This window comes from Dermacentor albipictus, chromosome 7 (genome assembly GCF_038994185.2).
Source record: "Dermacentor albipictus isolate Rhodes 1998 colony chromosome 7, USDA_Dalb.pri_finalv2, whole genome shotgun sequence".
Lineage (NCBI taxonomy): Eukaryota > Metazoa > Arthropoda > Arachnida > Ixodida > Ixodidae > Dermacentor > Dermacentor albipictus.
In genome coordinates this window covers 126,935,896-126,959,198 of record NC_091827.1, presented here as the reverse complement: position 1 = coordinate 126,959,198, position 23,303 = coordinate 126,935,896, and the positions used below count along the sequence as shown (strand labels likewise).

General features: G+C 47.4%; 1 protein-coding gene across 3 annotated transcripts in view; it reads left to right on the top strand.

Annotated features, from left to right (window-relative positions):
* Positions 1 to 23,303, top strand: part of LOC135907090 (Kv channel-interacting protein 4-like) — a 431,449-nt gene that overhangs the window by 105,426 nt on the left and 302,720 nt on the right. The window lies entirely within an intron of this gene.

Here is a 23,303-nt window from a genome sequence, read left to right as displayed (position 1 = left end):
GCGTGCGCCTGCGTGCGTTCTTCAGTGTGCGCCCTGCTGTCAAAGGGTGTCGTGTTTCAGGAGAAGCTACACAAACGCAACTAAAGAAAGCCCTGAACCACAAAGAAATAAAAAAAATGATTGCATACAAATGCGTAATCAAGTACCATACTGCGTCTGCATTTAGTTTTTATGCAGTTAGGTTTTATACCACAGCATAAAATGCCTACAGCGGTAGCGGGGGGGGGGGGGGGGGGGGGGCGGGTGTTTCCACCACACTGAACCGTAGTTATAATTTATGCCACAGCATCATTCGCCCCAATGTTCCCCGATGTGTGTTCAATGTTTCTGTGGCTTGCTTTCACATTATAATGGCACCTATGCAGTGTATATAATTGAGCACTGAATTTTTGCTGGTTGACTGGTGCACTCGCTCGTGCAAGATTTAAACTATTTTATATATTGCGAAAACAAACATTCCGACGGGCACCAATAACATCTTAATTTAGCCCAACCTGACTCCGTGCCGCGGTGGCACACCACATTTTACACGTTAGTTCCTGGCTGAAAATATCATATCAAGATCGTAATGCGACACACTAATCAGCAATCTTCGAATACATACGATAGGTCCCCTGAGCCACGAATTGTAACTTTCTTTTTATAAGTTACAGTCTAAAGGTTACCAGACATTTGGCGTTGCAGTACATTTTAAAGTTGCTACTTCGACACATGTAACCTCTAGCCGCGACGACAATGAACAAAAACACAAATATCAAATTGGTTTAGTAACCTAGTAACCTTTATATTATAGGTTACTTCCAACTAAGGGTAAACTTGAACGTTACCACGCTAGAAGTCTAACTTCTACCTCCTTTCATTTTTGCCTATTTTAGATACTTAGATGCTGCTCGCAGCCATTGCGGGAGCTACGCAGCATCAGCAGAAACCCTCGTGCATGGAAGGTCGGCGATTAAGTATGTTTTTTGACCTCCTATCGCTGTGCTCTGTATTTCCTGCATAATTTAAGGCGTTCGCTGCGGAATTCGACAGCAGGAACTTGGTTAATAGCGGGCATTCTCAGCAAAATGCTTGATAACAGGCTCGCGCCTCGTCGTATTAATTTCTTCCATTCGTATGTAAAAGCTCTGCCTTAGGGTTCATAGATTAATCGAGTTTACTAACCGAGACGGTGACAGTCATTGGAGACAGCGGGATGCATGACAGATATTACTTAATTAAAGGGATTTCGGAAAGTGCTTTTTATAAACAATAACCTAATAAAATCGTGCAGCTCTATTGTCAAATGACTGCAACATTGTGTCTGTGACCTGACGGTATGGTTTTACGCTGCGTAACCACTTCAATTACGCCTTCCTTATTATTTTAAGCTTCGTGCGATGCATCCCATGCCACAGCCAGAGCAGTTTTGAAGGCACCAAATACCGGAGCCGGGCCCTTTGAACATCTGCCATGCGATCATGCGGTACCCTGGTACAGGATCATGTTCCCCATGCGCTAACGTCTGTCGTGTGCTTCTTTTTTAACTTCTTTATTCAACTATTACGCAACATTTTCCAAGGGTCTCTATATATGTAGCGTCGCAACATTTCACAAAACAAGTTACGCGGCAAGTATGCACATCAAACGAGTGCTTTCCACTCTGTGACACCCCTATACAAGACAAATAAGGCATCCTAAAAACAAGTTTGTCCTATTTTGTCGCGGAGAACACACGTAAACATTCAAGGAAATGACCGGACATGAAATAACGTCACCAGTGCCTTATATTATTCAAGTGACAGGTTTCTTTTACAGGAAAAGTGCCAGCGGGTGGAAACAGACTTGTGTGCCGACAACGGTCCAGATAGCAATGCACTTTGAAATGTGTTCTTGCACAGCACCACAGTGGCTGTGCGCAGGAATAAAAATAACTTCTACGCATATTTATTGGAATAAGCATGCATTTTCCGAATTAAAAGGCTGTTGCTGTCTTCTTTCTTGTTGGTGTGCCGTTGTGTTTGCCCACGTTGGCACATTCCCTCTAAAACGTACCTGCCCCCTGGAATAAAGCTAGTTGCGAGTGACGGTCTATATCCTTTCTGTTCGTTTGCTTAATTGTTCTCGTATCTTCTACGCTGTTAGAAATGAATCAGCTAGTCCAGCTACAAGTAGTAATAGGATTGTCACAGCCCAGTACTGCGTAATATTCAGATTGTGGTCGTTATCGCTTTCAGACGTGATTTGGTTTCATAGCGTGCCTTTCACCAATAATTAAAGCTTTTCCGGAGAATATTTGCAAGCGCTCACCCATCCCCCCCCCCCCGCCAAAAAAAAAAGAGAAATGAGAAGAAAAAGAAATTAAGGCTCACTTTATGCAGTGAAGGAGGAGTCTACCGGGCAATATCGTACTAGACGGATAACTCCTATTCTACATCAGTTCCTGGCAAACCTATCTGGTCGGTCTTACAATAGTCGAGAATGATCGCTCAAGCTTCGCCAGATCACGGATAAGGCTAACGTAAATTAACACTGTTTCATTCGTGGCATCAACGTCCCAAAGCCATACCGGGGCTATAAGAAACGCTATTGGGGGGGGGGGGGGAGCGAGAGAAGTTTTCCAAAGTAATTTTCAGCCGCTGAGGTTCTTTCACCTGCACCTTTCCGATGTTTCGTAAGCACTTATTTAACGTTTCTTTCTCTCTTTTTTTTGGTACGGGCAACACATCTCCTGGGAATCACCGTCAGCTGGAAACGAAACCGCACGCTACCAGGCACTAGGGATCGGGGTCCATTTGGGACACCGCGACACGATCAATCGAGTGCGCGCCTAAAAGACGCTGCCGTTGATGCCGGGATCGTGATAGCGTCGCTGACCCCCTAGCAAACGCGGCGGACGTCAGGAGGGAACAGAGGTTCACGGTTTGGCCGGGCGATCGCTTCCGCGCGCAATTCTTCTTCCGGCATTTGGTCGGTTGCCAGCAACCCTTACCGCGCGTGGGCGTCTTCTCACATCTGTCGACTACCGCACAATTGCGACTTACGTCTTTCGTTCGGGGACTATGTCTTTCTGCGAGGACGGGAATACCAGGTAAAACCGTGTCAGTGGACGAGCTGTGGGTGAATGCATGCTACGACAATGTGCTACACACGTATTAAAGTTTCCGGTGGGCGTCAATTACTCGTTATCTCCTCGCAAGTACACAATTAGTGGAAGATCACTGTTTTCGTACGATTCGTTATCTTTGAGACGTTGTCTTTAGCGTTCCTTAAAGTGATTCTTTCTTTCTTGTTGTTTTTGAGCGATTCCCACGAATTTTCCAGTGGATAGAAAAATGATGAAAGAGTTTCCAAATAGCTACCATAACACCACGGTAAGCTGCTGCCTAGACACAAAAAAGATTCTACGATTCCCTCTGTGAGATGAACGCTATTTGATGACGGACATAGTCAAAACAAATGCCGCGTTCAAATTTATTTTTAGGCTTGTAGCACAGCTCAGGAAAAGGGAAGGAGAAATGGGCAATGAAAAGGAACGCCGAACAGAGTGATGGGCTACAGGCATAGAAAAAAAAAGTCACGCGACACGAACTCGTCCAGACTGCCACGCTTTTGCCGCTTTGAAAGCTTCATTAAAACTTCTTTCTGGGCGAGTTGGTGCATACTTGGCATAAAAATTGTGACAGCGCGAGCACATGCATCCACAAAGTAACAAGGCTTTCAAGCTTGACCACACAAATAAATAATTAGCGGAAAAATTCACTTGGTTGGCTTTCAGCTTGTGCCACCTGCCCTTCTGCCGACTTTTTCTTTATTGAAATGAAAATGAACTCTCTTCTATGAATCCCCGCAAGGCATGACCTTGTTTCACTCACGCACCAAATGTAGCTGTTGTAGCCAAATACCCGTGTTGTAGCCGAACCCGTCACCTCGTGCAACAAATCGGGGGAGCCACTGAACCACCGCGTAAGCTTTTTCTGCGGGCGGTGACATGTGCCAACAAGTGCTTGAAGGCTTGCAGCGTCTCTTTTTCGCAGTGCTGATCGTTCGTTTAGCGTTCCTTGTTCCAGGCTTTTACGAATCATATAGAGTGATACTCATTACCTACCGTGGTTGCTTAGTGGTTGTGGTGTTGGGCTGCTAAGCACAAGGTCGCGGGATCGAATCCCGGCCACGGCGGCCGCATGTCAACGGAGGCGAAATGCCAAGCACCAGTGTACTTAGATTTAGGTGCACGTTAAAGAACAGCGGGTGGGCGAAATTTCCGCAGTCACCCACTACGGCGTGCCTCATTATCAGAAAGTGGTTTAGGCACGTAAAACCCCATAATAGTAATGTTTGATACTTATTGGCGCCATATAAACAACAATGTTCCGTAGCTCCCTAAGTGAGTGGGAAATAGTGAACACCACTGAAGCCAGCGGTAGCTAGTTGTCGCTTCGAGAATATTTATGATTTGAACAGCTGTCCCCGACAGTGATGATAACGAGTCTTAACCGAGGCCTTCGCTGGCGTTGCTTGGGCCAAAGTTGCTGAAAAAGTACGCGGCTACGAAAATTATAACGCTGAAGAATGGGAGCAGGTCGCTTGAAATGCATACTTTATGCTTGTATACCATACGCCTGATCAAACCGAGGCATGGTCGCTCCACATGAATGGTAAATAATCATGGCATCTCACTGGCTATCCTGACAGTCGCGAGGGGGTGAGGCTGGCTGTTCCAAAGTGTAATGGCACTGCCCAAAATTTGGATGGGCTAAGAGAGGAGCACTAATAAGGGACGAAAATGGGGTAACAAGAAATGCAACGAAGAAATTGCAACGCGTTTAATTTTTCTATTGTGAATTTGAATAGCTGAACAACAAGAGATGGTAATTATACTACTTCTTAATGGTGACTAAAATCTATTAATGACGTGACAGTATTCTTGCTTCATGTGGTAAATAAGATCGCGCCTCAAATACGTTCGTATGGATGAAACCAGTTGCCGACGCGCAAAGGAAAACGACTGTAGCATGGCCAAACGATATTCTAAGTTCGTGAATGTTGACCTCCATGTATGCTTCAGGAAAGATCGTCAATGGGATAAAAAGTAATTATAGTTTCAGAGAGAGAGAGAGAGATAATATCAAAGTAAAGACAAGGATAGTAACAAAGGCTACGTTCGGTTGGCTACTTTGTACTGGGCAAGGGTAAAGGGGGTACGAAGATTAGAGAAAAAGATGCTATGAATGAGCAATTAATGGGCTATTTGCTCTTGATGCAGTTAGGTGTTGTATAGTCACTAGCGCGAACAAGGATTGCAGAAAGATACGTTGGGGCAGGACCGACCGCTAAAAAGGGCTGGGACAGGACAACATCAAAATGTTTGTGTCGGCGTTGTCGCACAGTTTGTGACGCTCGTGCCTTATTAAATAGAACCACGGCTCTGTCGTGTTCTCCACTGGAGATGTCCCCCGCTGTGTAGAACAGCATTATCGTCGTCAAAAACAACAGCAGTGACGACGACAACGAGTTTCAACGGTACCGGGTCGCCTCATGCAGAGTGTTCTATAATCCCCAGTGGAATGACAAAGAAGGCACAGGCATTACAGGACATGTAATACGCCGCCTTTTTGAATCCTGACCGTTTCGCCCTTTTGCTCATTGTACGACACTAGAGTCGAATTTAGGCTGCCACAGTGTGGCGCCGGTGCTAAGGTGGAAAAGCTATTAAAAAGAACAGAGGAAGGAACTGCTGCGCACGGAAAATGGAGCTTTGCGGCGCTAGCCTCCCAGCCTCTCCATTCCTCTTTCGAACTCAGCAGGGGCTTCTCAATAAACATGTTTTATCTCTCTCTCTCTCTCTCTCTCTCTCTCTCGCTCTCTGCACAAAATGCAGATCAACTGTCAAATGACAACGGCAGCAGTGAATTAAATTGAAAGCGGTGAGATATAATTTAAATAGCCAACTCTCACCTGCCTCGTTTCAGCTCGTTTGTAAATGTACTAGAGCTAAACGAAATTCCAGAAAGCAGAAGTCAGCTGGGCAACCCAGCAGCACCAGTGCTGGGGCGCCATCTTGCGACGCTTTCTGCTGCTACTCCACCGTGGAACCATGTGTTGCGTGAAAGTCCTCGAAGAATAAAAAAGCAACAAAAAACTCTCTCACACACACACCAAATGTAAAACCTTCCTCTATAGCAACAATCATTGTCGCTGAACGCTCCTTTGCACCAGGAGGTAGGAGGTGTCGTTTCAAGCAGTATTCTCCGTGATGTGGTTGACGCCGACATCAAAAGATCGCGAGGCAAGCGCTGTGGGGCACTTCTCTAACGATCTAGTATTTCGTAAAGAGTAATATTTTACCTAGTTGGTAAAGATGTCTGTTAATACACTCATCAGGGTACATTTCAGAGCATGCATTTCTTGTAGCTGAATCAAACCTAATTATGGAGCTTTACGTGTTAAAACCACGCTTTGATTATGAGGCACGCCGTAGTGGGGGGCTCCGAAATAACTTGGGCTACCCTGAATTCTTTACCGTGCACATAAATCTAAGTACACGGATGTTTTTTTTTTTCACTTCGCCCCTATTGAAATGCTGCTGCCGTGGCCAGCATTTGATCCGGCGACCTCGTGCTTAGCAGCCCGACACCACAGCCTAGGTATATGTGAACTGGTAGCCAAGCTTCCACAGAAGCCTGCATGTCAAAAAAATGGCGGCTAGTTGCAACCGTCGCCATCTACGTCTCTGAGGGACAACTATCAGCAACCAAAAAATAAATAAAAGTGACGCCACAACCGAAAAGGATAGTGACGTCTAGATCCTAAACTGCTGGGGGCGAATTTTTCAATTTATTGAAACCAATTATTTAACCACTACTACGCCAGCTGTCAGTTTTCATTTAGGCTCAGCCGAGATTGGCACTCACCTCAGCTAAAGCGCCAGCATGAATTTAAATTAGAGGAGTCGCGTATGTCTTAATAGGAACAAAATTAAGCGGTTGACGGCAGTTGCCCCAGTAGGCTCATTAGAAAGGTGAGCGAATAGGATGTAAATACATGACAGTGCCACCAAGGTTTCAAAAACAACTTCACTCTTTTTTTTTATTCGAAAGCATGCCCTTGGGCAGAATACAAAGGATGTTAAACGTACATGAACAGATTCGACTCGTGCAAAAAATGTAGGAGTGAACGATGATGAGGTCCATGAATCCAACGTTCAAGGTCGGGTGGGCGGCCACGCCGACGAACTGTTGCCCGGAGGTGGCTTAGATGACGTTCTGGGCACGTCCATAGTGGGTGTGTCACTGTCACATTTTGGATTTCTGTGTTACAAACTGGGCAAGATGAGCAAAAAGGACCGTGGTATGGTGGTGGCCAGAAAGCGGTCACAGACGGGGTGAGTGCGACCCCGACACGTAGCCTCCTTAACTTAACCTCCTCTCGGCGGGTTAACATACCACGGAGGTCTGATCCACATGGAGGTATCAGAGCTCGTGTGGTAGGTCGGACGCTTTCCTTTTCCCGGATCAGTTGCCCACAGGCGTCTTCAGGAAAATGTGGAAGTGGGTATGTTGTAATCTGTGGGTGGGTTGCCATATCTGCTTCAAGGAGACCCGGTAGGGCTGCTCGAGGCACCCACTGGACGCGTATGAAAATATTCGTAGGGGCAGCAAGAGGGTGAATGCTATCTCAGAATAGAGTGGACCGAGATACCCTAGGTATGTCGTGGATGGCTTGAGTAGAGTCTGTGCGAATGATGAGTTGAGGGTATCGAGCAGCTTGAACAGTAGGTAGCAACGCGGCCAAGCCGTCTCGCATGGCAGCAAGCTCGGCAAGATAGGCCGGGGGTGCAGGACCGGCAACATACGAGCACGTCTGGCCTACCTCTGGTATCAATGGACACACGAGAGTTGTGTGAATCATGGTGCCATTAACACTGGCATCAGTGTATGCTACAAAAGTCGCATCGTCTTGATTATCATCGGCGGGACGAAGGCGGGAATCCTGGACATTCGCCTGGCGAGGAACCGGGCAATACAGACGACCAAGAGGCTTATTGTCGCTTAATTGTGCCCTCTTCCATGGAGTTACATCGGGTCTCGTAGTGCTGGCTTGTCTATATCGTGTCCCATGCACCCGGCCAGTGAAGCAAACGAGCAGAAATTTGATGGCTTTAGGGCCCCCGCGCATTGACGTTGGTGTACGAGTTCGTAAATAGTGTTGAGTTGGGACTCGGCCAGCAGGGTTGGCAATGGAGTGAGACGTGGTAGTCCCGTTATGGCCCGAATGGCTTCGTTATTAATGGCCTCAAGGCGAACCCATTGTGCCTTCGTGAGATGATGAAACTGGGCCCTGTAGACGAGTCGTGGTTGCAATACAGGACGGAGAAGAAGGCGAGCCATGTTGGTGCTCGTTGAGCCAGATTTCTTCGCAATCCGACTTATCAATTGTATCGCTTCTGCAGCCTGTTGCTTTGCATTCTCGACCCATGGTTGCCCAGATCCGGAGGAATCCATTTTAAGGCCGAGTACACGGAGAGTTGAAGCCTCGTGTACTGGTAGCTGATCCAGAGTTAACTGAAGTGGCTGGAGTGCCAGGAGACGGCGCCCATACTTGTTCGCTACTGACATGTACGTCGTCTTGTAATTGGAAATTTCAAGCCCTATCTTAGCACACCAGTTGCGCGTCACGTTTAGGGCCTCTTGGAGCGCTTGTTCTTGGTGTCAGACTTCAGGATCAACTGACGAGACCGTGGTGTCATCTGCGTACATTATGTACTGTGCGTTATGTATCGTCGCTAACTTCCAAGCTACTGGAAGGAGAATAATATTGAACAGGACTGGTGCGAGCACAGATCCTTGTGGGACACTCCGATGTGCAACGAACTGACCTGCTGCTTGACCAGCCAGGCGAATGGAGAAGGCGCGAGCGCGCAGGAAAGCTTCGACGAATGTGCAGACATGGCTAGGGAACTGAAGCCAATGGAGAATTCTGACAATTGCTTCGTGACTCACATGGTCGCACGCTCTGCGAATATACATTGCCAGAATCGTGCGAATGCTTCGGCAGCGGACTCCGATGAGCACCGTAGAAGATAGGTACGCAAGGCCATCCTCTGCGCCTAGATGAGCACGGAACCCGATTTGGCGAGGATGATACCATGAGTACCGCTCGAGCCACCATGTAATGCGTGTCGCGAACATACGCTCCATCAGCTTGCCTAACGCTGAAATTAGTGCTATTGGGCGCATATGAGCGATATTATCTTGGGGGTTTCCGGGTTTCGGAATAGGGACTATTTCTGCATGCCGCCAGCAATCGGGAATGACTCCTGTAGCCCAAGCTTTGTTTATGGCTCCAAACAGCACTTCGAGAACCTTGCCTTCCGTGTTTTTATAAAGTTCATACGGCATACCACCCGGTCCTGGCGACTTGCATAGCTTCGACAGGTCTATTACCGCTAAATATTCCGCCATAGTGAAAACACATTGCATACCTTCGATGTCGGAGAGCGTAGGTGGCGTGCCTGCGTCCGCGGGATGGCAGTTTTCAACAACGAAAGGAGGCAGCGCTGTGTCCAAAGCCAGAAGACAGGTGTGGGCGACAGTTTCTGCGAATACTGCTGGTGTCTGGTCTGATGCTAACAGGGTGCAGGCTGCGGGTTCCGGAGAGCGCCGACCACGTTCCATTACTCGGAAGGTGCGCCAAATAGAGGCATTTGACGACGAAGGTCCGAGAGAAGAGCACGAGTCCATCTAGCGGCCACGTTCTAAGCGGTGTTCATGTCGCCGAGCTACTGCAGTAAGGCGTTGGGCCCCTAAGCGAACGGCATTTGATGCAGGGTCACGTTCTGATGCAAGTTCTGCTTGGCGGCGCGACACCCAGAGACGCAGACGTTGCAAATCAGGAGCGGTTCGCGATTAATCAACCCACGACGTACGTTTCGCCTCAACTAATGCCGCCTTAACACAATGGGATGGGACCACCATGAAGTTGGATACATTGCTTTCTGATACCACCCTTTATCGATCCCAGTCCACTACTCGACATAGTCGGTGGAGGCGGCTTGTTCCGCCCGAAGATAAGCCAATGTGAATCGAATGATCGTCGCTACCCCACCAGTCGGGTTCACATGACCACGATACCGTCGTCCTTCTTAGCCACCAAGAAAAGTCCGGTTAGTGTGGCGGCGCGCGAGGGTGGCCACGCGGACGAATAAGCACTGACACATTATTAAGCAGAGTGAATTGGGCGTCCATAAATGTGTCCAGCACACGCGTACCATGCGCACTGGAAATAGCGTATCACCATGTGATGTGGGGCACGTTAAAACCTCCTGCTACCATAATGGCGCAACCAGGATGTTTGTCATAGGTGCGCCAACCAGCCGGGACACAGCCGAGCCGCACTACTGCTGTAGGGGCCGGCATAGTGCGAAACGATTACGTCCATGCGTTGGAGACGAACCAATACGGCCACGACTTCTCGCCCTAAAGTACACCACCGTGAAAGATAAAGGCGGGTCTGATGAAGAGTGCATCTGACATAAGCTGCAGCCTTTCCTGGAGGTACATCGGGCGTAGCACTCCTACGATCGAACATTGAAGGCGATGAGTATGCCACAAATCCTGAAATGGGTGGCAGGCTGTTGGATTCTTGAGGCAGTAGAGCCCAAACACGCAGCTTCCCATATCTGAGACGCTGACGCCGCTCTCCGACCTTCCCCGCGATGCCGCGACAGTTCCAGTGTAAGATGCCTTCTGGCACACTTGAAGACGCAGCAGCCATCAAAGATTAAGATTGGCCAGTAGAACCGAGGTGAGATGCTGGAGCTGTTGTGGAACGGAGCGCAGGAGTTCTTGGCGTGAAAGAGGTTTCGACACAGATGCCGGGTTAGCCATATGAGCAGGACTAGACGTCGGCGGCGAATGCGATGGCCGCGCTCCGTCATGACGACGCCGGAGCACTGTACAGTGTTCCTTGAGACGTTGGATTTCCTTTTCAAGGTTGGCCAGGTGAGCGTCGATCTCGAACTCTTCGTCTGCCAAAGGAAGCGGCGTGTCTTCTATTGGTTGTGATGCCCGTTGCGGTCGTGAAGTGGACGACCTGACAGCTGCGCTATAGGTACGAATGGCAGCATCACTTGTCGCCGTACTTGCTATTGTCATCTGGCTAGCGTCCTCTTCTAGCGAGGCCAGAACGGCGTAACCGTTGTACACAGGGACTTGTTTCATTGATGGATATCGAGTGGTCCTTGCTGGCTGTCGAGAATGGCGTTGTCGAGCCTTCATTGTGGCCTTCAACTTCGTAGGACACGTCGTGGAATTGATGTCATGATCATTTGTTTGGCATAAGCCGCATCTAAACGATGCTGATGGTTCAGGCTCCATGGTGTTGTCCTCGGGTGGGTAGGGGCAGGATGAGTTAATGTGTCCCTCTCTAAAGCAAGAGTAGCAGTACACAACGGAAGGCTTAAACGGACGCGGGCGCAGTACGCCGCCGTAATACAGGATACGTTCAGGTGGGGAATTAGGACCTTGAAGCGTGATTAGCCACGTACGACAGCTGCCTAGGTAGCGAGCAGCCACGATCTTTTGTGTAGGACACAATTTTTCCTGCAGGAGCTTCTCGGGTTCTTCGTCAAAGTCAACACCACTAACCATGAAGCGTCTTAAATCGGTACAAGTGGCAAGGCACGGAGGTACGCCTGGACGGGAAGGACACATTCTTCTGAGACTTCTATTTGTTACAGTTCGTCCAGTTTCTAAATCAGTGCCATAGCAGACACCCATACTGAGACCATATTGGTAAGTTTGTGTAGAGCGAAACCTTGAAATCAGGAAGTCTCGAGGCAGGCGTCCAGCGCTGCTTGGAATGATACGGTTGTGCAGAGTGGACATGTGATATCTAGCACGAGGCTTGATAACCATTTTGTACCATGATGTCGTTGGCAACTCCGGAGGCGTACGTGTTGGTCGTGCGGGCCGGCCTTGTGATGAGCGCGGTCTTTTCGGGGCTGCTGAAGCTACATTTTCAACTGCTGGAAGGCCAGTAGCTTCCTTCGTTCTCTTGGTCGAGGTGTGCGCCATGACAGCTGGGCTTTTCAGCTCCATGTTGTTAGTATCCATTCTCAGGGTGCCGCCTTCGCACATTGCACTTGTCCCCACGAAGGAGACGCTCCTGACTTGGATGGCAGTTGCATCGGTAATGTTGCGCTCCCTCGACGCAGGGGACAGCAGCTTGGATGCTCCGCGCTGACGCGGCGAGTGCCGCGGGGGCAGTCGAACGCGCGAAGCCGCGCAAGAACTCGAGCTGGGCAACGCCGAAGGAGGGTGTAGATGCCGACGGACCTTGTTGATAGGCGCCACTAGTAATTATGAACCGCCAAAGCGGTGCGTAAACAACAGAGTTCCGGTACCGGGGAAAGAAACCAGCAAACGGGGCGAAAATCCGGAGCTACGGAAAATCACGTCTGAGCGGAGCGAGCGCTAGAATCGCCCCCCGACTTTACTTGTATTCGTGCAGAATAATGCAACCGATACAACTGACCAAACACAACATGTTTCAATGCATTTAATGTGCCATGGCCAGAAGCCAGTCGTAGTGCATAGCAACGTATGTGAAACCTTTTCGCAGAATCGTTCGCATTTCCGCGTGACACCACGTATTCATGTACGACAGTTATCACACAAGACAACATAAGACATTGCCCCCCACATTAAGAAAACATCCGAAATACTAAGTTTGCTGCCCGTCGGGCACTCAGATTATGCGTTACGGAAAGTGAACAAACATAACGTGACCTTTCTTCGCGGAGCGCTCCGCATTTATCGCCACGACGAGACATAGCGCGTGGATGCCGCATCCTGAACTTGCACGATGACCTACTAGCAATGTCCGACTGGCAACCAATGCAACGTGACCCACTCACGCCTATTGGGAATGAGCGCAAAAGTCACGCAAAATTTGAAGTGAAGTGCATGCCACACATTGAGAAAACAGGCAAAGAAATAAAGAAAAAAGGAAAACTCGGATGACACCACCGCGTTCAAATGAGCGACGCCATTTCTGACGACATAATAGCGGGTTTGCAGTCTGGCCAAGTCTTGCGCCTGAATCACGGTTTGGTAGGGGTTACCAAGAAAGAACTAATATATTGTGAAATAGAAAAAAATAACATTTGTTGTTTAAGTAGAGCAAAAATATTCGAAAAGGAATACTTACTGGTATGACAGTATTCTGAATAATATTTTTGGAACATTTTATTTTTACGTAGGTTGTCTAGTTTCAGTGTTCCTCCCCTCCTCACCTAGTCGCGCTTCAATTGTGCGCCACTAACTGATACCTTCGGCGATAGCTTTTGGCACTCTGTTTGGTTCCAAGCTTCTCGATTTATTTATGTAGACCCTGCCATAGGTACTAAGCAACCACGGCGCATTCGTAGTTGAATGGACGATGAACCAAAAAGTTTTTAAAAGAAACACGGCCTGATGAGCTTCACCGTTGGTAGTTTAGAAAGATTGACGCGCAACGTTGTTCTTATTATCACATAGACCTAAATGATGGAATGACTTATGCAAAAAACAAGATGCGAAACACACCGACAACACTATCTGATTGTTTATCAGCTTATGCCTCACTGACTCAATAACTAAAGAAACACGAGTTTCATCACATTCATTGATTTCTTTAAAACTTCTTTTTCGTCTTCTCATAGATGTGGTGCCATTGATGTATGAGAAGAATGTTGCCATGGAAGAGAAAAAAGAGGGTTATTTTACGCTGATGTTTGCTTCGTTTTCTTTTTCATGAGAACTGCACCCGGGAACAAAAAAAAAACATGGGCCATTAGAGCAGCAGCTGCTGTCGTCTTATCGCACCGCATTGTATGCACCCTCCTCTTTAAACTCGTTTCTCATCCCGGCTGAGCGCTGAAAGGCCAGTGGAAGCCGTTCGAGAGAGGACCGTTGCTTCACGGCCAAATGACACTTAAAAATCAACACGCGAATCTACAAGCGCTTAGAGGTGAAAAAAAAAATACGAGGGCTTGAACACGCAATTGCTTACAACAGTTCAGCCCGCACCAGGGCACCGAACAAAGGTTCCGCACTTGCCTCGCGTTTCGAAGCTTTCGTACTTTTTCACGAAGTGCACAAAAACACGCACGTATACAATAGCGAGCACAGGGCGTTCTGCTTTTATATATCTATTTGTTTTCCTTTCTCCTCGATGTCTTTGTGACGCCCGCGTTATCGGAACCGGCGCTGCAGCTGGCGTCGATGAAACGGGAGGAGACGTCGTTCGGCTGCCGCTGCTCGGCTTCGCTCGTATACTGTGCACGCAGGCAGAGCGAAGGCCCCGGCGAGCGCAACCACATCCTTGCTTCCTGCGAGCGTTGCAGCGGAGCCCGAAAAAAGAAAGCAGGACTCGGGGCCACCAAACACCGGGCGGGGGCCACGTATCATTGTCCTCGCGGGCTTCGGCGATCACCCTGGCGCGGATTTCTGAGGATGCCCGGCAAGGCGAAGGCGGTTTTCGTCAACTGCTCTTCCGGCTGTTGTTCGTCTCCGCCTTCGCTAATTTAGGTCTATTTCGACTTCTCGCGTGCCTTCATCTGCTCTACATTCTTTTCTGCCGTCACGAAAAACACACTTCCCATAGATAAATACACAATACGTAAACGCTGTCTTTCTGAATGACATTTCTTTCAGTTCTTTTTATTCCTATTCGACGACCATCGACCTCAGCTCTGAAGTACTTAATGTTCGCCTTAGAGCATTAAAACTTTTATTCAGTCTTTTGATTATCGGTGGAAAAGCGAACTTACTGTGTACACGTGCGCGCATGCTGCGAGCTGGCGATATTGCTTTCGCCATTTTCCAGAAGCGTGCGCTCGTACTTCCAATATTTGTCAAGTTTCTTTCCCTTGACTGCACAGAGAATAAAGGGCAAAAGAGACGAAAAACAAAAAGGAAAGTACATACATGACCGGCGCCTGTCAGCGCCTATTCTGTGCACTAGCTCTGTGTTTTACAGCGAAGCTTTGCGAATCGTTCTTTGCTTTGCTTACTGTCACGGTGCCAGGGTGGTAAACACCACGCAAGGAACGTTTGAGTCGGGAAAAGCCTTTATGGGCTATGAGCATAATAAAAATACATATATCCAGAAAGCACGCGTTGCCAACCCAATGACAAAACCTTAACATACCACAAACTATATACAAAGCTAGTTAATTTAAAATATTGTCTTAAGTCCTCGCACACGACGTATTATGAAGTTAACAATATTCGCATAAAGTCTATCGACGTGGCCACGTCATCTCGTCATCGCTGCTCCCGACGACACGTCGTTGGGCCCGCCGATGCGTCGTAGACTCGACGTGGCTGAGTTGGATGTTTGGTCCACGGTTGGCCTGGTCAGGGGGTCAGGAAGGTGGAGTGACCTAGGCGCCTGGATCGCCCGGTCAACTCCGCAAGCTGCAGATCGTAGCCGCAGGGAATCCGGGAAGCGGCGCCGTCAGCCTGTAGCTGCGGCTTCCGGCGGGAGGTCCGCGCAGCTCGCGGGTCCTGGCCGCGGCAGAACTTCCCCCACTGGGTTGCCGCCATCTCCACCATCCATCCGCCCTGTGCGGCCTCCAGCCCCTTCTACTCGTCTTCGTCCCAGAGCGTAGCTGGGCCGCTCTCTACGGCTACGTGTGCCTTGTCCCATTGGCCACTTCTGCACTTCTTCTTATGCTTTCATATTGTATTATTTTTATTCATACGCTCTTATTTTCTATCTTCTTTTTTTTTGTTTCTGCCACCGACCCCTTGTGTCTTCTGTTTTCTTATCTTCTGCTTTTTCTTCTTCTTTCTTGCTTCCTTTATTGGCTCGTGACATATTATGCCCCCCTTCAAGGGTTTTTCCATATGAAAAACTGCTTCTTTTTTCTTGTATTGGATGTTTCCATCGTCTTCATATGTCGGTCCAACATTAACACTTGATGTCTTCCACCACTTTTGTCATTTGCACCACTGGGACTTTTGTCATTTGCACCATCACTTCACTTCATCTCACTTCACTCATTCACTGCACTGTACACATCATCGAGTTCACTATTGCACAAAAAAGCCATTGCCTAATACTCCTAGACCACAACACTTCAGAGTAAACTGTTATAGCACTTGTCACGTCATGTACTATGAAGTTCTACTCTTAAAATTCGCCCCAAGCGCTTTTTCTGATGCATCTGTGCACAAAACAACCTCTCTAAGTAGGGTGCCACCAGAACGGGAGGATTGGCCATGTGCTGCTTGAGTGTTTCAAATGCGTCCTCTTGCACTTTTGTCCATTTCACTGTATTGCTTGCACCTTTCTTTGTTAATTCCACCAAAGGATCAGCTATCTCCGCATAATGTGGAATGAAGTACCTGTAGAACCCCATCAATCCCAGCAAAGACTAGTTCTTTCTTGTTCTTTGGTGGGCTTGCTTCTTGAATCTTCTCTAGTATGTTCTGTTTCGTCGAAATGCGTGCCATGCCTAACTTGTGTCCCAAAAATGTCACCGCGTGAAAACCAAACTCACACTTCGTTGGCTTGATGGTCAGCCTGGCTTCCTGTAACCTATAATATAATCCTTCTAAGGCTTCTGGGTGCTCTTCCCAAGTGTCTGTCGCCACCAAAATATCGTCAATATAATGTTCCACATTTTTCAGACCGTTAAGTACTCTTATCGTGAGTTTCATAAATACTACAGTGGCTGTATTTAGTTTAAATGGCATGTACTTGCATTGAAATAGCGCAGTTGTACTTGAAAAATGCCGTCTTTTCCTTGGATGTCTTCTCCATGGGTATTTGCTAGTACCCCTTCTCTAAGTCAAGCTTTGAAAATAAGTTTTTTCTTGCCACCTTTGCAAAAACAACGTCCATTCTTGGTATTGCCTCAGAATCAGACACTAATACGCTGTTTAACCTCCTGAAGTCTACACAAATCCTATTAGAGCCATCTGGTTTCTTTACAACGACCAGAGGTGCGTTGTAAGCTGATGTAGATCTCTCAATGATGTCTTGACGTAACATCTCGTCAACTTCGTTCTCAATAGACTCTTGAAGTACTAGTGGCAATGGGTGTTGTTTAACGTACACTGGTGTGTCCGGGGTGCATTCTAACTTGCACTCGATAACATTTGTTCTTCCTGGGAGGTCCGAGAATAATTTGTCATACTTGTGTAATAATGATTTTACCTCTGCTGCTTCTTCTCCATGCAGACATGGATGAATGACTGCTTTTTCTAACCCCATGGTTTCCTTGTAGTGATAGGTGCGCACTTCCAAGTCGTCTTTCTCTTCTGGGACTACCATGTTGACAACTTCGGATTCTTGCGAATTATGCTTCTCTTCATATTTCTTCAACATGTTGATGTGAAATACCTTTTTTTAGAATTGTTGACCAGGAGGTCGTAATCCATCTCGTTGCTTTTCTGGGTTAACTCAAATGGTCCCTTTCACTGCATCAACAGTTTGTTTCCATCACTGGGTAGAAGGATAAGTGCTTTTTCTCCTGGATTGAGGCGTCTTGTCACTGCCTTCTTGTTATAATAGGTTTTATTCGTTCTTTGGCTTCCTCCACAGTTCTATGTGCTACCTTGCACGTTTCTTCCAGCTTCTCTCGAAGTTCCAACTCGTAGGTGTATGTCGTTTTGACTTCAGTTTCGAGTCCTTCATTTGCCTATACCTCCTTGAGGATAGTTAACGGACCTCTATCCGCGCGTCCATATAGCATCTTGAACGGTGAAAGATTCAGGCTTGCTTGTGGCACTTAAGTCCTCGTACATGACGTATTATGAAGTTGAAAATATTTACATAAAGTCTATCGATGTGGCCACGTCACCTCGTCGTCGCTGCTCCCGACGACGCGTAGTTGGGCCCGCCGATGCGTCGTGGACTCGACGTCGCTGAGTTGGACGTTCGGTCCATGGTTGGCCTGGTCAGGGGGTCAGGAGGGTGGAGCGACCTAGGCGCCTGGATCACCCGGTCAGCTGCACAAGCTGCAGCTGTTGTAGCCGCAGGGAATGAAGCTGTGGCGTCCGGTGGGAGATCCACTCAGCTCACGGGTCATGGCCGCGGCGGCTGATGAACTGCCTCCACTGGGTTTCCGCCGTCTCCGCGATCCACCCGCCCTGTTCGGCCTCCAGCCCCTTTTATTTGCCTTCGTCCCAGAGTGTAGCTGGGCCGCTCTCTTCGGCTACGTGTGCCCTGTCCCATTGGCCACATTGCTGCTCGACCACTTCTGCGCTTCTTCTTATGCTTTCATATTGTATTCTTTTTATTCGTACGCTCTTATTTTCCATCTTCCTTTTATCTTTATTTCTGCCCCCGACACCTCGTGTCTTCTTGTTTTCTTCTTATCTTCTGCTTTTTCTTCTTCTTTCTTTCTTCCTTTATTGGCTCATGACACGCTGATTAGCCCAACAGCTCTACACAGGACGGCACACGTTTCACGGATAATCTGGTGCAGCGATTTTCACTACCGGTGCAGTTGTCCCGTTGGCCAGCTCTGTTCTCTATTAACGTATTTGAGCAATGTAAGAACAAATGATGCCTAAATATCCTTACCTCACCAAATACGCACCTTCATATGCATAATTCCTTTTTTCTAACGAAGGTTTCATCATTTCCATGCCAGGATGTGGCGTCTCTGCTCGATCGCTGTATCGCCCATTCAAACGGGCTGATCCTTGCGATAGAGTAACAGCAAAGCGAGGATGTGTCAGTGTCCGCTTCGGGATGACGTGAGTGAGAAACCACGCAGCCACGGGTTATTCACCGGTTATTCGAATGGCCACAGGCTTCCTCCGCCCAACAGTCCTGGACTGTCGTGTGTAACCCCGTGGACACAACGCATCCCTGAAAATCGGTTCTGCGGTGATTACACTCTCTTTGATCCCGGATATGCCGTAATAGAAACTCGGTCGGTCCCTGAGAAAGCGTCTTCCATGGTCGTGTGGGTAGAGTACCTGCGTAATGCCCTCCTTCCGGACAGACATCCCTTCGGCATTCTCCAAAAGAATGTGCAGGAAATCAACAATTGCATGAGCGTTAAGCGAAGCTAAGTGACGCAAAACCTCGAAACCGGGAGAAGAATGCTGACAGTTCCTTGCACATAATTTTCCAGCAGGGTGAGGATGGCGCCCATGGGCTTCTAGCCGCCATCTAGGCGGGGTTGGCGCCACCACCAATCTACCGGGTGACTAAATAAATGTTTTTTCTCTCTGGACGCATCATACCTTTGTTTTATTTATTTATTTGTTTGACTATTTACACCGCAATTCGTTATTGGGAATTTTAACAGAGCGAGAAATACATACTTAGGTTACTATAGGTTACTTAAAGCACATTATACCACAATAACAGATCACCGCAATTTCAAAGAAATAGGAAATAGAAAAAAAAGTAAATAGCACGAACTGAATACACTTCGAAGTGACGCACCAAAAGAAAGAGGGCATTTAATATTTCGGATGTATTTCGTTGGAATATATCGCTGACCTTCACATTATTTTTTCAACTGTTTCAATCAACTTTTGAGCCACTCGCTTCTCGCGCTTCCTCTAAGATTTCACGCATAATATAGACCATGGCTCTCGAACGCACTTGTCTGCCCCGTGGAAGTTTAACTGCTGTGCCAGTGCGACTAAGTCCGTCAAACTCATTTTCTCTCACTTCCATTCAAAAGATGAGACAAGGATCGGCTTCGTTCAGTTGCGGACCACAATTGTGATGAGGTTCTTTCAATGAGTTAATTTCTGCTAGCGCACTGCATCAGGGCAGGTCAGTTATCCATTCAGTCATTAATTTGAGGAAAATACAGCACAATAAAATAACATAACGCCACAAACAAATCCTACGCAAAAAAATAAGTTGAATAAAGTCAGTCGGTGGTGCGCATTGTAGCACCAAGACGGACTGGTGGCGACTTGGGCGGCGTCCGGAGTGGAGTACCCTGGTTGCCCCCAGGCGAACACCAGTTATCGATGCAGGGGGAGCTATGGTTACGACGTCGGAGACGTTAGGGGATACCCTTGGCATCGCACAATCCAAGGAGCCGAATACGTAGTCCGGGAACTTTGTCTCGGGTCCCGAAGCATGGGCTTCACTTTCCCGACGTGGTATGGCACCTTCCTTTCCTACTACCCGAAGAAAGTAGTAACTGCGCTTCTATAACGTTGCCCTGGTTTAGTGGGAGACGGCTTCACCACTGCGCCAGGAACACCAGAAGACACCTTCCTTTCAGCTGAGTTGCTTTTCTCTGTTCGCCCCATATTGTTTCCCTTCCTTTAACGCCATAGCTTTAAACGCGCCGTGTTGAAGAATATCCGGTGTCGGCGCCGGCGTCCCGTGAGCAAAATTTGCTGTATATATATTTAAGTATATGTATAGGCCACGCCTTGCTACATGAAATGCGGTATAGGTGGGTTATATTGCCCCACCATTATATCGGTAAAGCTTCTCGTACCTTCTCTTACATTCTTGACAATGGTATCCCTAGAAATTTTGAGACTGAGTGCCCACAAACGAATCTTACGAAACAAAACGCCGACAGCGCATGCCTTTTATGGTAAATATTCTGAAAGCGATATATTGAAAGTGCGAAACAATAACAGAAACAAGAAATAATGTATTTTTTTAGTGGTGCTGTGCACGTCTCCGGGATCTGCGCACGCAAGAGGCCACCTTCCTAGCAGAAAGCCCGCCCTTTGTGCGTAGCGTTTCCCGGAAAACCTTGTGGTTACACCAGCCGCTGTTGACGGGGAGCGTGAGAAGCAGTCGGGGCTCTCTAAATGCTATCGCATCACACTCTTAAAGGGGAAGCTTAAGCGTCCTCCAAACTGGCGTGCACTGCCACTCACTGGCTGAGCGCCTCACGCTGATTTCACGCCTCGTGCCGCCGCCGTCATTGTCGTCATCGAAGTATTCGCTCGTGCAGCCGCTTCTCGTCGTCGCCTTCGTATGGCTGACCCACTTCGACGGCGGTGCTCGCGCGCTTGACGCATCGCAGCGAGCAAAGGCGGCCAACAAATAGGCCTACGGTGCTACCAGCCGCGGCAGCGAAGTGCACGCGTGGCTGCCTTCGCCTAATTCGTAACGCCGAGAAGATGTTGTGCACGGACGTGGCGTAAGATTGCCCCATTCGTCACCGTCTCCTAAGTTTATCAAAATGAATTCTTTTCTCATTGAAATTTGCTTTTCTTCCGATTGTCCGATCATTTGGAAAATTCAGCAGTCCCTTTCCCTATAAGAAAAATCTATCGGCGAATGTATCCGCCTGCATAAAAGGTAGAATTTCAATAGATCGAAATTTCGATATAAAGAAGCAAGTTGCCGATTTTACCGACTTCGGTATATCGAAATTTACCTATATATATATTTACACACACACACACACATATGTGTGTGTGTGTGTGCGTGCGTGTGTGCATGTGTGTGTGTGTGTGTGTGTGTGTAAATATATATATATTACACATATATTACATATATGTTACATGCACACACGCACGCACACACACACACATATGTGTGTGTGTGTGTGTGCGTGTGCGTGTGTGGGTGTTTGTGTGTGTGTGTATGCAAGCTTATCAAGGTAAGTGTGCTGCATTTGTATAGCTCCGACCAGAACGTATACAGTAATCGCATTTCGGTGTTACGATTGTCCGCTACATTTTGTTTAGTGTGAAATTAGTATTTTCTGTTCTATTCCTGTGTTTGTTTGTGTTTGCTTTCTTACTACTATGTAGCTGTAGTAAGCAGGGTTTATGCTCCGCCCTTTGCCATTCCTCTGTACCAAAATAAAGGGACCGTGGGCCACCTGAAGCCGTTTTCGGGCTTTTAGTCCAAGGCCTCAACATCTGTATTTCTTCGGATTGCGATGTTGGAATCAAGTAGCCTTGATTTTTATTTAAATATTGTAGAGAAATTCAGGTAACATTGTGCTTCAAAGCATAAAATTACGTTTCGTTTAGAAAGTAAGTGGAACGGCAATGCATTTTTACTTCAACTTTGACGGCGCATATCTCATAAATAGTCTCCCGCACACAGTCCTTTTCCAGTTGATATGACCTGCGGTCTCGCTCACAAGAATTTGTATATTGGTATCATATACCATAAGGTAATCAGTTAGAAACTTAAAAAGAATTTTTTTTGTGTAATTATTCGATACGGCATTTCAATTTTTAGCAAGTGATGGCCGCCTCTTCGAGTAAACCAGCTCATGGACTAAGATTGTGCTACGTGCCGCGAGCAATCCTTAAACATTTCTGAAAGTGTTCGCCGAAGTACCCTGTACATCGCTGATATTAAGGTTGAGGCCTCTACGGTGCAGAAACAAAAACATTGCATGGGATCGCAAGTGGCATATGATGATTATAAAGACACCTGTAGCATTGAATTTAGTTGCTTGGAACTCGACCGCTCCACTAAAGATTTGCTCCTGATAGAATCTAGCATTTATAACACTACTTACTAGAGTGCAGTTTTGCTTACTGCTCTATGTCGCTATACTTTCCTGATCGTTTTTCTTTTATTCTAGGAATTCATGCCAAATTAGGGTCTCTCAAGTTGTAAATTTTCTTGGAATCTTTGCTATACTTCCTGTAACGCCGCTCACTTCTTTAATAACTTGAAGGGCTTTGAGGTTAATGGAATAAAAACACAAGTGAAAATTAATGGTTTATAAATGAAATAATATGTTAATAAATATTTATGATTTAAAGCTTGACTACTAAGGGTTCGTTAACGGGCACCTGAAACGCGGTACGTGAGATTCTTTTTCATTCTGGCCGCACATTGACACGGGCACCTACTTATCCTTTTTTTTTCGGGAACAGAATTCCACCGACTAACAAAGTAATCGCTCAGCGCAAGAGGCGCCTGCATGATTGGAACCCACTGGAATGTTATCGATGGTTCTATGCGTTGCCTGTGGTCACCGAACCTTGCGTAATACGATTCTATGGGCGACGCGAGTTGCGTAGAAGTTTCTGGAAGCGGGCACCAGCGATTATTCTGGGAACTACGATCACTCGTGCATAAAAAAGCTTGACCGGCAGATCGGATTTTCGACGATCTCCGACTGTGTTCGCCGCCGTCGTTAGCCCGTTTTTGAGGGCACAGGTTTGGCCAATAATATATTGGTTTCATCATTGAGTTTTGCTGCTTTCTTCACCGTCACCGCTATAAATGCAAACAACGCGGCCGGGAGTCGAGCACATGACCTTGTGCTTCGCGTCGGAAGTCCATGGTCACTAAGCTGCCGATAAACAATCTGTTTAGGTTTGTTGGCAGAGCGACTGCCAAGCTAT